The 15,539-nt window shown below is 35.8% G+C and overlaps 1 long non-coding RNA gene across 1 annotated transcript; it reads left to right on the plus strand.

The window, feature by feature from the left end:
* Window positions 1-4,155: 4,155 nt before the first annotated feature.
* On the plus strand, window positions 4,156-6,085 carry LOC107182193. Its single transcript, XR_001512912.1, has 2 exons — window positions 4,156-4,305; window positions 4,708-6,085. It is a non-coding gene; the product is annotated as an uncharacterized LOC107182193 (long non-coding RNA).
* The last annotated feature ends 9,454 nt before the right edge of the window (window positions 6,086-15,539 follow it).

Raw genomic sequence — 15,539 nt, forward strand, 5'->3', positions numbered from 1 at the left:
CTATTTTTCCCCCTTCCTTAATTGTGTAGACAGTTACTAACATGAATTTAAAATTCAGCATGGATATCTGGGGTGTGGGGGGAAGCATACCCATTGGAATTTATCTGGTCTTAATCTGGATTTAGGGACTCAATTGAATAGAACTTCATTATGCTTGAACAACTGAAGTTTCTATTATTTTAAAACCTTTTGAATAGAAAACAATACTAATGTACGCTGAATATTTTCTTGTACATTTTTTACTTAGTATTTTTTGATATTTTACAGGTCATTGTCACTATTCATGGAATTATAATTATGGTAGCATTTATATATAGCAGGTCTTGTGATACAGTAGTGAGATCATTTATTTTCTTAAACATCAGAGACCAGAGTCTTAGTTCTTGCTCCAACTGACCTTGTGTTGGTCTCTGAAACTCTTTTTGGTCTTCTTGTTTTTAATCAGTAAATATTAGAGTGATGGTCTGATTTCTAAGGTATCTCAACAAAAGAAATTCTATGATCCTTACCAAAATATACTACTTCTTTCTTGTAGAAGCAACTGTCAATAAACTGATGCATGTGAACCTCCCCAACTCTCAATAATTAGGTCTCTAGATCTTCATATAATTCCCAGGGTTGTATATTTAATACCGTTGTTTATAACTATCACTAATTTACCTTCTATTCATTCTTTCTTTTAATTTCAAGGGAAAGCTGTTCTCAGGAAAATTCTGACAGACTCAATTTAAAAATATACTGGCTTATAGTTGTGAAATCTTGAAGCAAGCTTTTGAGATCTGATTACACTTAGGTTGGCAAGTAATCATGAGAGATGGGTCTTATTACCATCAGATTGTTTGTTGTTTTTGTTTTTACCACTCAGTTCTCCAGGCTGTTCCTATGTATTCTGAAAAGCAATCAGTCCAAAAATAGAACTTAATTGTTTGATTTAGCAAATATTTTTGAGCACCTATTATATGCCAGTCGTTGTGCTAAATGTTGAGGATGCAATTATATACAAGGGTCCCTGGCCTTGAGTAGATTATTTGGGGGACAGTGCCTATTATGCAGACACATAACCAGTGCTAACTGAATAAATGAATACACACATGAATGAATGAATGAATGAATGAATGAAACATACCCTTAATACACTTACGATTTATGTTAGGCAGATAAGATACATAAGTTTAGTTTAGCTCTTTTTCATAGTAATTTATTGAGATTTTCTATGGCCTAGCTTTGGAAATATTTATTAGGGAAATAAAATACCAATGAAAGTTGATATAGCAAGGCAAGTACAACTATATGGATTATACTCTTAAGTACTTGCCAAGAGACATAAATCCAAAGTGCTATAATGTGTGCTGAAGAGCTGGCTCAGTGTGCTCTATTTAACACAAATTTAATCTTGATCCTAAAACTATTACAGGAGATATATATAAAGTTAGTGCAGTGTGGGGACAGCAAAAAGAAAATACCAGGACATCAAATGCTATTCAGAAGCTAGATAAAGCTGGATTCTGGAACATAGTGCTAAAATGAGGAAAGAACATCAATATTTTGTTATTGCATAGTAGTAATAAAAATAATAATGATGATTACTATAACAGCCATCTCTCACACTGAACTTGCTATATACCAAATGTTGTCCTGAGTGCCCCATATACATCACTTGATTAAATTTTCCCATAGTCCTTGGAGGTGAACATTACTATCCCCACTTTACAGATAAAGAAACTGAGGTTTAGAGAATGAGATAAACTGCCTAAGCCTTATGATCTCTAGCTATTTTGGTATGCTAGTTGCTAACTTTGTTCTTTCTGCAACTTCTTAAGAAACTGCTGGGTATAAACACTAATCATAGCTTAATATAAGAACAGCTTTCAAGACTGCAAGCCATAAAATAAAATATTTTTAACCTCTTTCCAAAATTCAGAAATACAACTTTTCATGGCAATAATGACAGCAATTTTAGAGACTTCTAATGGAATGCCAAATATGTGTCTATTCTGTAAAGTGTATATATACATATGCATATATATATATCATTGCAAGAATAACATGAAGGATGTGGCAAAGATTAATTGGTGGTTTTATGGAACTTGCAAATTGACATGTTTAGAGAATAACACCTGTATCATGTTATCTTTATAGCAAGAAGTATAAAAGTTTCTAAATCTGAATGAGGAACATAAAGGAACCCATAATTTTTTCATTCTCCCAAAGGCAAATATAATACAGGAGGGAAGGATGGAGAAAAGCAGCTGCAAAGAGGCTGGGATAGAATGTCTGATCCTCAGCTTTGACAACTGTAAAAACATATTTGATTACTGATGTCATTACTGGAAAGGCTGATATAAGGCTCTGGGTTTGCAGATAACACAATTTCTCCATGCTTCTAGAGTTGCCATTTCTAATTATTTTACACAAACTTGCTGCCACAGTTTCTTTACATTTACAGCCATATATTAGAAAATTGTTATATATACAAAGAAAACTTGGACATAGTTTTTTTTTAAATTTTTGTCGAAGATCATAATTTGAGTTTAGAGATTCTTTTCTTTGAATCACAAATAAAACTAAAGTTGGTAAATGTTATCAAAAGGAAGACATGGGAGTAATTTCTATTCATTGCTTCAGTTACAAGAGCATAAATAATGAATAAGGTGAGCATATATATCGGTGAATCTGAACAAGTGAGCACATCTTTCCATATACATAACAATTTTAAAATGTGATTTAGTTAAGAGAGAAGGTAATTTGGTGCATGATAGTTCTGGTAACAAGTATCTGTTATCACGGTAGTAATTGCATGACTTGAAGGCAGTACCTTAGTCATTGGTCCTGTCTTCCTTTGTATTCTAGATGAGAATGCCAACTTTTCAGGGTTGTAGTAAAAGTCCAGGGAATATGTATGAAGCAGTAAACACCGTATTTATACTAAGTGTTGAATAAATGGATGCCTTGGAAACCAGGATATCAAGAGAAGAATGAAAAAGAGATATTAATAATAGAAAAGACAATGCAATTGATGAAAAGATGATTTTAAATGGTGAGTACTAGGAGAGGGAATAAACATGTCAGAAGCCAAAACATTAAAAGATAAGAACACTCAATAGAAAAGTTTGTCCATATAGTACTATTCTGTCTTTTGGAATTGTGTTTCACAAATAAACACAGTGCCCCAGAAGAGAGAGAGAGAGAGAGAGAGAGAGAGAGAGAGAGAGAGAGAGAAACAATATTAAACTATGGGAAAATTTAAAAAAACATGAAAATTAGATTAAATATGAAATTTTTGTTAAAAGCAGTTTAAAATAGAAAGAAGAGAATATGATAAAACAAAAAGCCCTCAGAAGTCTTGAAAAAAAACAACAACAAAAGAAAAACAAAGAAACATGAGAAAGACAGAAAAAAAGACAAAACAGAAAATAAAGGGTTCAAGCATACACAGGTTTAATACACAGAACAAGCACAACTCTGCTTTTAATTTTGACAGTAAAAATACACCTGAATTGAGCAGATTTACTATAGAAAAAGGGTATGCATGAAGTTAAAAATCAATGTTTTCTAAAATTCTCAACTTAAAATAGAATATTATATTTACGCATGATATATGTGTCTGTTTTAAATGCATAGGGACTTTCGGGGTTTTTACATGAAATCACTTTATTTCATTGTAAGATTACCCACCTACGTGCTAGAAATGAAAAACTTGATTATTTACTCATTCATGCAATTGAGAAGATATTGTTTTAAATTACAGTTATGATAATAGATAAGAGTAAAGATCTTATCTAGTTAAAAATACCCATAAAGTTTCATTTTGCTGAGTGGATAAAACAATAACAATGGAAATATTTTAAGTCATACTTCAAGCTACCTAAAAATTCTTTGTGAATCAATTCCTTCCCTCCTAAAGAAAAGTAATGTGTATATCTACTACAAATCTAAAGACAAATAGAGTTGTTCCTGTTCACTTGTCCTTGCAATGAAGCATCTGCTCACTATTTCTTGCTGCTGTTATTTCTTTTCTGAATGCTTCAATTAAAAAACATCATCCTGCCACCTTTTTAGTAGTTAAATTTCCCTATCCTTGTGGTTACATCTCTGTGCACCAAAGAAAAGATCTCTTTAACAAAGTGGATGTGTGTGTCCTTAACACTGAGGCTCCTGGCTTGCAGCTGGAGGCAGCTCTCTGCTCAGGCCACCGTGGAGAATGACACAGGCAGGCGACATTATCACTGAGCAGTAACTTCTATCACATCCAGGCAGACTGTGATACCCATTTCGAAATCGGGGCAAGACGTGAAAGAAGCAAAGGTAATCCTTCTGTTTCTATATCTAATTTTTGCAGGAATCAAATATTTCCATCTGGGAGGGACAATTGGGCAAAAGTGGGGGAGGGGTAGATTCAGTGCTAAACTGATAAACCAGTAAATAAATCGATCAATCTGTAAGAATATCAAACCCAAACCAGAAAGAGAGGAACCTCTGATATTTTTTAAATATGAAATTCTCATGCAAAATGAATAATGTTTTGGGATCAGTATAACTAGGGGGTGTGCTAGTGAAGGTTTTGTTATGGAGAAAGTAAAGTGCAGGTTGATATCTGGTAATGAGAGAAGAGTTTTTGTCTTACTGGAATGTCCAAGTTAGAAAGGACTTTAGAGATCACATAGTCTGTCATGAATGATTACATTTAAACTTTTCTTTTTTTTAAAGGGGTAGCTGCAAAGTTTTGGACAAGACCTCTACAGGCAACTGGAAGCATAGTGTACCCAGGTGGTGGTCTCGTCTGTGACAATATATTTTTATGGCTGTAAAGGGAATAAAAACCCCATGTAATCTCCAGCGGTGACAATTTAATCAGTTGTATAAAAGGAAGAAACAGTCTCCTCATTTTCATATTTGCATATTTGATTTTTGCATTGGGGAATAGAGGTTATGTTTTTCTATTCTCATTCAATTTTAAGAGCAAATTTTTACATTGGTAGGAAATATTCAATCAAACTGGTGTAAGAGAATGATTGCATTTTGGATCTAAAGTAAGCACTCAATGCAACATGCTTTGTGAAATATTTTTTTCCTGCACAGACTCTATATGCCAACCATGACTTGCCTGCTCCCAGCTTCTGCATGCGATGCATCTGCTATGAGCATTCACAGATCCATCCTGAAAATGAAGGCAACTGTTTGGAGAACAATGCAAAATAATGAGGATTATACATAACATGCCCCTTGATTTTGTTAATATTTTTAAAAGGAAAATTTTAATAACTGCATCTATTTCTAAGCAAGTAGGGTTTCTAAAATGCCTTATATTCACAGGGGTCAGTTTTTATGAGGTTATAAAAGAGCAGTAAGTTAATAAAATTCCATTCATTTTACAATTGAGAGAATGATATTATTGCCCATAATGTAGTAACAAATTATGGGATATAGTCTAAGATAAATAAGATACAAATAATTTGTAGTTATCATCAATTACCTTTGTGTGACTCTCATGAATATTTAAAAAATCTATTCAAAATGGTGTTGGGTTTGAATTACTGGAAAATGGGTAACTATTTTTTTAATGCATCAATGCATGTTAGCCTCTATTTGTGAAAGCCACTAAAATGTTGTGTAATTTAAGGGAAAAAAAGGATAATATTCTACTTCTTTGATGATATAGAATTTTTTTATAAAAAGGGAACTCTGAAGCCAACATTTTATTGGACAAGGAAAAATGAATTATTTTTGATTCTATATAATTTTACAAAAAGAGAAAATATATTAAACAAAAGTTTTGAAATGTTATGTGTATTAACATTTATGTATAAATTCACATATTCATATGTGTATGTGTGAATGTGTATCTATGTATGAAATGTGGCTAACTGTTGCTAATCAATTTCTATGAGAAATAACTAAACTTGGAATTCTGAAAAGATAAAGCCATAGCATTTTATTAGGGTAGAGCAGATTGTCTTTTTAATTTACATCCACGCCAAGTGCACCAGTAGCAGTACGCAGGCATGTGTAATCATTAGGTGAGAAGTATAAGGTGCTTTAAGGGTGAGTATGGATTCCCATTAAATTAAAGCACAGAATGCAACAAGTTTTGAATATGTTCTTGTTTATTTAAATCTGCATCCTGATGATCACACTTTCAAAGAGGTTGCCAATATAAGTCTGTGATCCAATGATTACCTATTTAGATTAACCCCATTTCTTTGAATATGGTCTAATGATTGAATGATCCCCCGAACACTGCAACTCCTCAGGGGAATATGCTGATTCCTCAGCACATTTTCTCAAGGCCTTGGGAGTACTAGATCTGTCAAGGAGTGCCTTGAAGCATGGAAACTCTACTCTAAACACAAGCCCTAGGTTTTAATCACAATGGCTAGGTTCACTCTAAGGCAATTAATCATATGATTGCTTGCATAGGAGTCCAACCTCATCAGTATCTTTCCTTCAGGCCAACTGACAAGGCTGGATAGAGTCAAAGATTTAAGTGGATTTGATTGCCTAAGTGGCACAACTCCCAATGCAGAGTAAGAACATTCATCCTCAATCTGCTTTTCAGAAGTTGCCACATCACAAGCAACACTTTAAATTTAAATGATTAAGGTAAAATAGTTATCCCATTAAACAGTTAAGTATCATCAGAAAGAGACCAAATGATAACGATATGTTTTATAGTTTGTTGGGATTTTTTAGAGGGGGGTTAGGATTTGTGTGTTTGTTTTGTTCTTTTTGGCAGGGGGTAGGGGGTGGGCTTGCCTACTTTACTTTAAAGTTTGAAAGAGATAAAAATGCTTGAGGAATGTAATTTGTAGTTCAATAGGCAAATTTAAATAAGGTTAGAAAGATAGGAGTTGTGTGTGTGTGTGTGTGTGTGTGTGTATACATACAGATACTTATATGCGCACTTTTTAAGGCTGACAGTATTTGACTCTGTGACTTCACTAGTCAATGCTAGACTTTGTGATATGTCAAATGTAAATGTGAAGCTTTCTAGCATCCTCTTCTTTGTGACCTAATGGGAAGTTTCTGCTGGTATGATAATAAGATTTGGGTCACTATTTATTAAAATTATTTCTTCAAAAGTGACATATTAAAGAATTTTTAATGTTTTCCTAGCTTAAAAGTTGAGTATGAATGCAAGATCAGAACAACAGAAGTTTTCCAATGGGTGTCGTCATGTCTCAGAAGCACTTTTGTAGATTATCCTAATTATTCCTAGATGCAATTGAAGTGCTCAGGACAACAAGGGACAAAGCTTCCCTAAATACTAAAAAATCATGCTTCCAGTATTCATTAGCTAGAAATCAAGAAGGTTCTGTTGTCTGGTAAGCCTCACTGGAGCTGTATCTCATTTTGGAAGGCTGATGCAATTATTGTCATGAAAAACCTGTCAAAATCATGAGGTTGACTCAGTAAAAGATTCCCATAATTTGGAATCCAATCGTTAATTTTATCACCTTCACTAACAGAAATTACACTGATGGAATTTTAGTCTTGTTTGTGGTGGAAATCTCTTAAGTAAAAGCTTTTAGACAATTTAAATGGAGATCTTTTTTAAAAAGGTGTTAGAATGATTTTTCTTGAACCAGAGAAGACTATCAAAGTTGGTAAAAACCTATTTTTGAATTTCACTTTTAAGCACCAAAATCCAGTCTTTCTTATACTCAAATACTTTGATGAATGATAGAACAGTTTACCTGGTGACTTGGCAAATTGTGTCCCAAGCAAAGTTAATATTGGTCCCAGCTCCTCACATTCAAAGCAGAGTATTCTGATAATCTGGGTGATCTGCTGTATCTAGGGCACAAGAGGTAAAGTGCCCAGGGATCTGAGGGTAAAGCAATGCTGAGGGACCAGATTCTCTTACCATCAGTGAGGGAATAAAATATAGTTGTTCTTGCATTCCATAGAACCTAGCCACCTATTTCTTCTCTGTTTTCTGTTCTTAAAGAAAAATAGACATGTATAAATAAATCTAAAGAAAATAGTTATGAAAAACGTTCGGCAACATGGATTTTGATTACAGCCTGTTTCATGGTTGGTGAAAAAAAGAATGTGCCTCTTCCAAGTTGCTTCTGATTGCAGTAGAAGAGGCGGTGTCTCCCCACAGCCCAGTGCTCCTGCTCACTCTCCTACTTTAGTATATTCTTGGCTGTGGATTCCCCTGTGCTCTTTGTGCACTTTAAGTTTAATTTTGCATTTAAAAACTCAATTGGCTCATCTGTTAGGCATTAAGCAGCTCCCTTTTGAGCCACAGGGGGAGCCCTGGGAAAACCCACAGCTGCTAGAACATGGAAAATGGGTTTAAAAAAACAAAACCATTTTGAAACTTTAAAGCATTTTAGCAGCCGTGGATTTCCCAATCCTTACCCCCCAAATGGTTCATCTGTTTAACTTTTATCTGGTATTGGAAAACACAAACCAGAGCATTAAATAGCCCTCAAATGACTTTTGTTTAATACAAAATGAAAGTAAAAACTAAGCAAGCCATATGGGAGAATCTTTCAGAGAGTTATGGCCTGGAATACCTGCAAGCATATTTTCCCTCCAGTTACAGAAACAATTCTGAAATCCAGTTATGCCTGCTGAAACCGTAACTTTGCCTCCACTCACTTAGACACTCTTTTCTTTCATCAAGAGAGGGGGGCACAAGTCCAAAACAAGTCCAAATCCCAGCTTATAACATGACAAATTGATGGTAAAGTTAATAGGATGGAGATATTAATGAAAAGTTTAATCAAGATTTTAAGTTACATAATGATTTATCATTGACTAAAAATTCAGGTTTAATTACAATTGTATAGGAAAACTTAAATTATTCTTTTTTTTTTTCATGTTCTCCAAATATTCCTCAACTAACTCCAGTCTCCTTTTGGTAGGGCCCCAAGTCCAATAGTTAGATATAAATTCCTTTTAATGATGGCAAGACAGATCTATAAAAATGAAAAAAAAAATTCTTTGGAAAGGTGACAACTGCAAACCTGTTTTTTACTATTACTTCCAAATAAAGGGAAAAGTTCCACATGGAAAAACAAAATAATGCAACACTCAGTGAATAGAAGAGGTGAAAAAAGATTTTTCCAAAAATATTTTCAAAATATCTGTATTCCTTGCTTGCAGCATTGAAGATATCCAAATAGTCAAAAGCTTAAAATAAAAAATAAAACAATTTTGTTCACAAAGAATGTATGCGACTTTTTCTTCTCATTCCTATCTGCCCACCCAATACTTTATTATATAAACACCTCTCCTCTCCTCTGTAATATACTCTCTATTTTTTTTCAGTTTTTCTTCTCTTTTTACCAATTTTGCATCTCAAAATTCCAATGGACAATATGGATTTCTCAGATTGGGGAGGAGAAACTGGGAGAGGAGAGGAAGGACTTGGGAGAGGGTAAGAGGAAGAGATCTGTAGGAAGGATCTTTAGGAAGAATATGTAATTAATATTTTTATCCTCTCATGTAGGATTTTGATGCCCAGCATGAGAGTATTTTAAGAAGGCAGTTTCCTAAGAGGAGAGTTAAAAATGGACTTTAGATGTGGTGTCTTTAGTAATGCTATTTTAGTATAATACCCATATCAGCAGACTGGAGTGGATTAGGAGGGAGGGGAAGGGGAGGAAATGGAGAAGTTTGGCTATGTAAGAGAAAGGAGAGTTAGGCAGAAGCTGCAGGTGCCGTGGATATGGGACAAGGCTGGTGATTTTTGAAATGGATGAGGGTGGTGTGCGTTCAAAAGCTGGAAAGGATCTAACTTGACTATATAGAAGAGAAAAGGAGAAAATAGTGTACGTTCCCAAATAAAGCAGCAGGGAATAGAATCCATAACATGGATTATGGAATTAACCTTAGACAGTTTGAAGACACATTCTGGATCAAAACAGGAGAGAAGAAGAGCATGGACCTAGATGATATAGTTGTGGTTTCCCTGATTTTAGAAACATTAAGAATGCTAGAGTTCATTTTGATTATTTTGTGTTATTGTTATATTTCACCCATGTTCTTAAATATTTGAAAATCTTGATCTGTGATTTAAAAGAAAGAGCTGTCATGACAATGTCTTTATATGATGTGGAAAATAATAGTTCAACTATTTGTTGTAATAATAAAGACCAGAAGTAAAACCAAAGGCCAGGATCCTGGAGTCTTTCATGTTGACCTCTGTTCTATGATAAACTTTAAAAATCTGTTTTACATTAGACGCTGCAGGAACTAGAATAGGAGAACATGGGAAAGAAACATATCCTGCTAAGGTTGTCTAAGGAGCAGGGGATTGGTGATGTTTCTGAAGAGAAACACACAGCTGTTGATGAGGGTGTTCAATATGAATAAAATGCTTTGATGTCAGATGATTTTTAAAAAGAGACAGAAATATACAGATTTGAGCAAGAAAATATAAAAATAAAACCCAGCTTGATTAAACAAAGTTATGTCCAAGAAGGAAAGTTGAAGGAGTAAATGTGGGTAAAGACATGAGCATGAAAGTATTCCTACATCGGTTGTTAGAATTTATGATAATCATTAAAATAAATTTCTTTAGCTATGTGAAACTTTTAATTAAGTATCCTTTATAAAAAAGAATATGAGGTAAATTTAGAGGAATAACCTTTAACATAATAATTTATTAGAGCCTACTTTGGGGTAGATAGTCTGTATTTGATTAAATTTTCAAATAAATATTCCCCTTTGTGAAACTTCTTAGTATATTATTATGGCTTTTCTAGCTTCTATCCCACTTTCCATTCTGTAATTGCTTTTAAAACTGTTATTAGTGTGATGTTATTTACCCTTTGCTGACAAGGTTAAAAGCATTGTTAATTGAACACTGGTTTCAATGGATGTTGTATAGTAACAATTAAAGTAATGAGTAAACAACTGTCCTACTACAAATACAATGCCAGCAGAACCTATTTACATGAACCAACATTTAACACACTCTACCAAAAACGATTGCTTCAGGTGATGTTACACTCAACATAAGGTTTATATTTAGGAGGTCAAAAGACATGCTCAAAGTAATTGACTCCACAGAATACATAGTTATTCAGTTTCTATAACCCTAATCTTCCCTAAAAAGAAAGTGAAAGAACTTGAGGGGATGGAGTTAGTGAGAAGGAGCAAATGTGCATGTAGTCTTCCTGCCTACCTGGTAAACACCACCACATCATTAAGATTCACTTCAAGCCTTATGCATTGCCTGGAGCTCTTTCTCAATCTCTTTTTCCCTAGTAGAAGTTATTTGTCCCTCCCTTGCACTTCCAATCAGGGGCCAGGAAAATGGAGAATAAATCCAAACTACTCTATTTATTGTTAATTAGTTAAATTATTTATTACATTTATGTATACTTCTAAAATATATTTATATTTCAATTCTTTGGCAGAATAAGACTCACTTCTCTGCATTGCATTGTTATAATATTCAATGTTATATTTGGAAAAGATTTATAAAAGCAGTAATGAAAAACTGAATAGTCTGACTAGATATTTCAACTTGTGAATAAGATACAATTTAAATAGACCTAAATGTCTTTTAAAAACTCAAAAATCAACTTTACTTTTTCTTAATTCATTTGAAATTTTCTACTAAGAATAAAACAGAAAGTAAAACAATTATTTGAGAAATTATTTTATTTATTTAAATGGATTCAACCTAAAAAAAAAAAAAGGTGATGCTGAGCTGATTTTGAAAAACAATCATCTTTCGTGTTAGAAAAGTTTAAATTGCCAGTTTAAGCCTGTGAAAATATTTTTTATTGAATTCTTAGTAAATTCCCATGGAAGCATTCCTAAAGGTTCAGCGAAACATTTATAATTTTATAAAACCTTTTAAATTAATTTATAACTTAGGTATGAGCTTCTTTTTGGGAGACTCAGAACAGTGGGTGACCTTATATCCATAACGTGTATGCTTAAATGTTTTATTACAACAGAGTAAATTAGGATGGAATTATTTAACTTTAGATACCAACATTTCATTTAACTGCAATCTGTTTGGCCCTTTCCTTAAACCAATTTAATTCCATTTTATATAAGTGCAAGCTCACCTTTGTATGTTCTAGCCATTTTGTTTTATTTTTAACAGTAGACTAGCTTTAAGTAGAAAATATGAGAAGATATTGAGCAAATTTAATATCTTTTGGCGTTTTATTTTATCAGATGTTTAAGAAGATCAGTGTTTCTTCATGATCTTGATTATTGAGATACACTGTCTTGATTCCTTTTGTGTCCAATCTCACATCCTGTTTTTTTCTCAGCTGTTACTATGACAACTAACTCTGTTCAGGTGTAACTATACCTGCCTTTTACTCTCTTCCACAGAGCATCTTTACATTTATTTTTAGTCCTATTTGTTTCCTAAGAAATGATTTAAGGGCTTTGTACTGTCCTCTGTGTGGTATTTCAATCACATTCACATAGCAAGCTAGGTGGTGTTCTCTTTGCTAATTTCTAATTATAATTTAATTTTAGCTTTGATATCTCAAAATAACCTGAGGGTCAAAGATAGGACTTCTTAATATTTAAGTAAATATTTGCCTTTATTTTCATAGTTTATTGCCTGAAATACAGCACAAGTGATTTCTGATTTGGGCTCCTCTTTGAGATATTCCTCATGTAAAAGATTACATGGCCTTTTCAAATAAAATTGTCATGAATACTGAAAAATTTCTATGTAACAGGATGTTATATTGGAATTTTTTCTACCTCAGGTTTGGCCACAAACACTCAATGGCATGTACTCTTGCACTCTATTGCACAAGGCTCTATGAAGTTACATTAAGTCTTGTGAAGGAAGGGTTGAAATGAGCTTTGCAATCCTTGCCCATCAACCATCTCCAGTAAACTGCAGACTCAGACTTAAGCAGACATCCTATGTAGTAAAAGCCTAATATGCTAAGTGTCCGTTCAACCAATCAGCACATAATGTGCTAATGATATGCTAAGGTCACTCAACTGCTTGCTATGACATGCACTGACCACCAGGGGGCAGACACTCTGACTCTAGGTTAGCTTTCTGCTGGGGTCCAGCCAATTGGGACTGAGAGAGATGGGACCGACATGCCCTGGAGCCCTCCTGCGGTCCCTCTCCATATGGCCAACCTCCCGCCTCTCCCAGCCAGATCCTGCACCAGTGGGGTCTCTCAGACTGGCCTGCATCCTCTCACAATCTGGGACCTCTCAGGGGATCTTAGAGAGCTGATTTCAGCCTGATTCCACAGGCCAGGCCAAGGGACCCCACTGATAGAGTGGAGGCTTTTGCTGGAGAGAATTATTGATGGATGTTGGATACAACCCACACCTCTGTGGAAGGATAAGGAATGCTTCAAATTTACCTGAAGCCTAATATAGAAGAAACTGTAGTGAGACCACCTAGACAACTTGATATGTGTCCCCTAGAATATCAGACACACTCTTGAAAAATTTAAAGGATGAAAATTTTGTGAAACTCCTTTTGTTATTAAAGAGCTATAGTGGATAATAAAAGCATTTCCACTGATAGTCAATGATGTGCATGTCTCAATGTCAAAGCTAGATTGATGGGGAGTGGTCTTAAGACTGATATTGAGCCATGACATTCATTCCACTGACTGTCATACATGTGAAAATTTATTACATGTATGACAGTCAGTGGAATGAATGTTACATACCATACAAACTACATACATTTCCTATGGGATTATAAACTTAAAAATATACAATACAATGTCATTCAATTGATTCAGATTAAATATTTCTACTAATGCACATAGTACAAACATGTTACTTTGGGGTAGTAGTAAAAGTCCCTTTAATGTCTAGGGGGGTGATTTCTCTCTAGCAGTCTAGAAACCATCACTGTAAAATGATATCAAGTAAAATGACTCTTGTCAGTCAAAATGAGATTCGTGTTTGTTTGGGCAGATTATTCAAGTGTTGGAAGAGCAGAGAAGCCCCTTAGCCCTGGAGTGGAGAAAGTACCTTTGAGTTTTCTCATCTGCTGCAAGGAAATCCTTTTCTGTAATTGGTTCCTTTAGGAGTGTGGTTTCTGTTAACACCCTTGCTATGATTGACTACATGTAAACTAACTAATCCTAATGTGTTAATCCTAGATATTATTAGTGCACATATGTTCATCTGCTACTCACAGTCATATTACCAAAAGGTTTATAGGTAAATTAAGTAACCTTTGCTTATTGGTGCAGACAAGATATTGTGGCTATGATTGAAATTTAGCACCACAATTTATAAATTCACACTTTTTAAATAAAATGAACAGGTCTGGATCACAGGAAAAATATGGGGCTTGAGTGAAGTGATCTCTGTGGTAAAAGTCCAGAGGCCTACTCTATGGTTGAATCAGAAGTTACCAAGAGAATGTGCTTTTAATTGAATCAAGGGAACTGCAATGGGGTGTCTCCAAAGGAACCCTTACAATATCTGTAAAAGAAAGAATAAGAGTTAACATCTTCTATGGCCAGAGTTATATCGATACCAGTCAAGGAAATCTTTTCCTGTCCCTTAATTACCCTCAGGTCTCTAATTCAACATTGGAGGGGCCCAGTGAGTATTAGAAAGAAGGAATAAAATCTCAAGCATGTTCCCTGCTTTTTCATTGCAGATATCCATCAAGACTGGAGACAAGTGAAGGTAAGGCAGAATCTCTAACATTGAATCTAGGATTGAGTGTAGGACTGTGTATTTAGTTATTGAATTAAGTGTACATTATGATTCAAAGTGACTGAAGGGCTTCTCAGTCTATAAGAGTGATCAGAAAAATGATAAGATTTCACCCCAGCAATGGGGAAAGACAAGGCCCACAGAGTAGTAACTTGGGGTGAAAGTAATTGCTTTCTAATTATATCCTACTAGAGGCCCGGTGCACAAAAATTTGTGCATTCGGGGGGGAGGGAGGTCCCTCAGCCCTGCCTGTGCCCTCTTGCAGTCTGGGACCCCTCGGGAGATAACGACCTGCTGGCTTAGGCCTGTTCCCGGGTGGCAGAGGGCAGGCCCAATCCCTAGGTGCAGCCCCTGGTCGGGCTCAGGGCAGGGCCGATTGGAGAGTTTGGGCGCTGCCCCCTGTCATGCACAGAGCAGGGCAGATCGGGAAGTTGCGATGCCACCCTCAGTCCCCCTCAGGGTAGGGCCGATTGGGGGGTGGGGCCCCGCCTCCTGTCATACTCAAGGCAGGGTCGATGGGGAGGTTGTGGTGCCACCCCCTGTCATGCACAGAGCAGGGCCAATCAGGGGGTTGGGGTGGTGCCCCCTGTCACGCACAGAGCAGGGCCCATCAGGGGGGTTGGGGCTCCGTACCCTGTCCTGCACAGAGCAGGGCCCATCAGGGGGTTGGGGGGCTCCCCCCTGTCACACACAGAGCCGCACAGATCAGGGGGTTGGGGCGCCGCCCTCTATCACCCACAGAGCAGGGCCAATCAGGGGGTTGGCGCGCTGCCCCCTGTCATGCACAGAGCAGGGCCCATCAGGGGGTTGGGGAGCTCCCACGTCACACACAGAGCAGGGCCCATTAGGGAGTTGGGGCGCCGCCACGTTCACACTCAGGGCAGAGC

The sequence above is a fragment of the Myotis davidii genome, unplaced genomic scaffold (assembly GCF_000327345.1).
Source record: "Myotis davidii unplaced genomic scaffold, ASM32734v1 scaffold1315, whole genome shotgun sequence".
Taxonomy (NCBI): Eukaryota; Metazoa; Chordata; class Mammalia; order Chiroptera; family Vespertilionidae; genus Myotis; species Myotis davidii.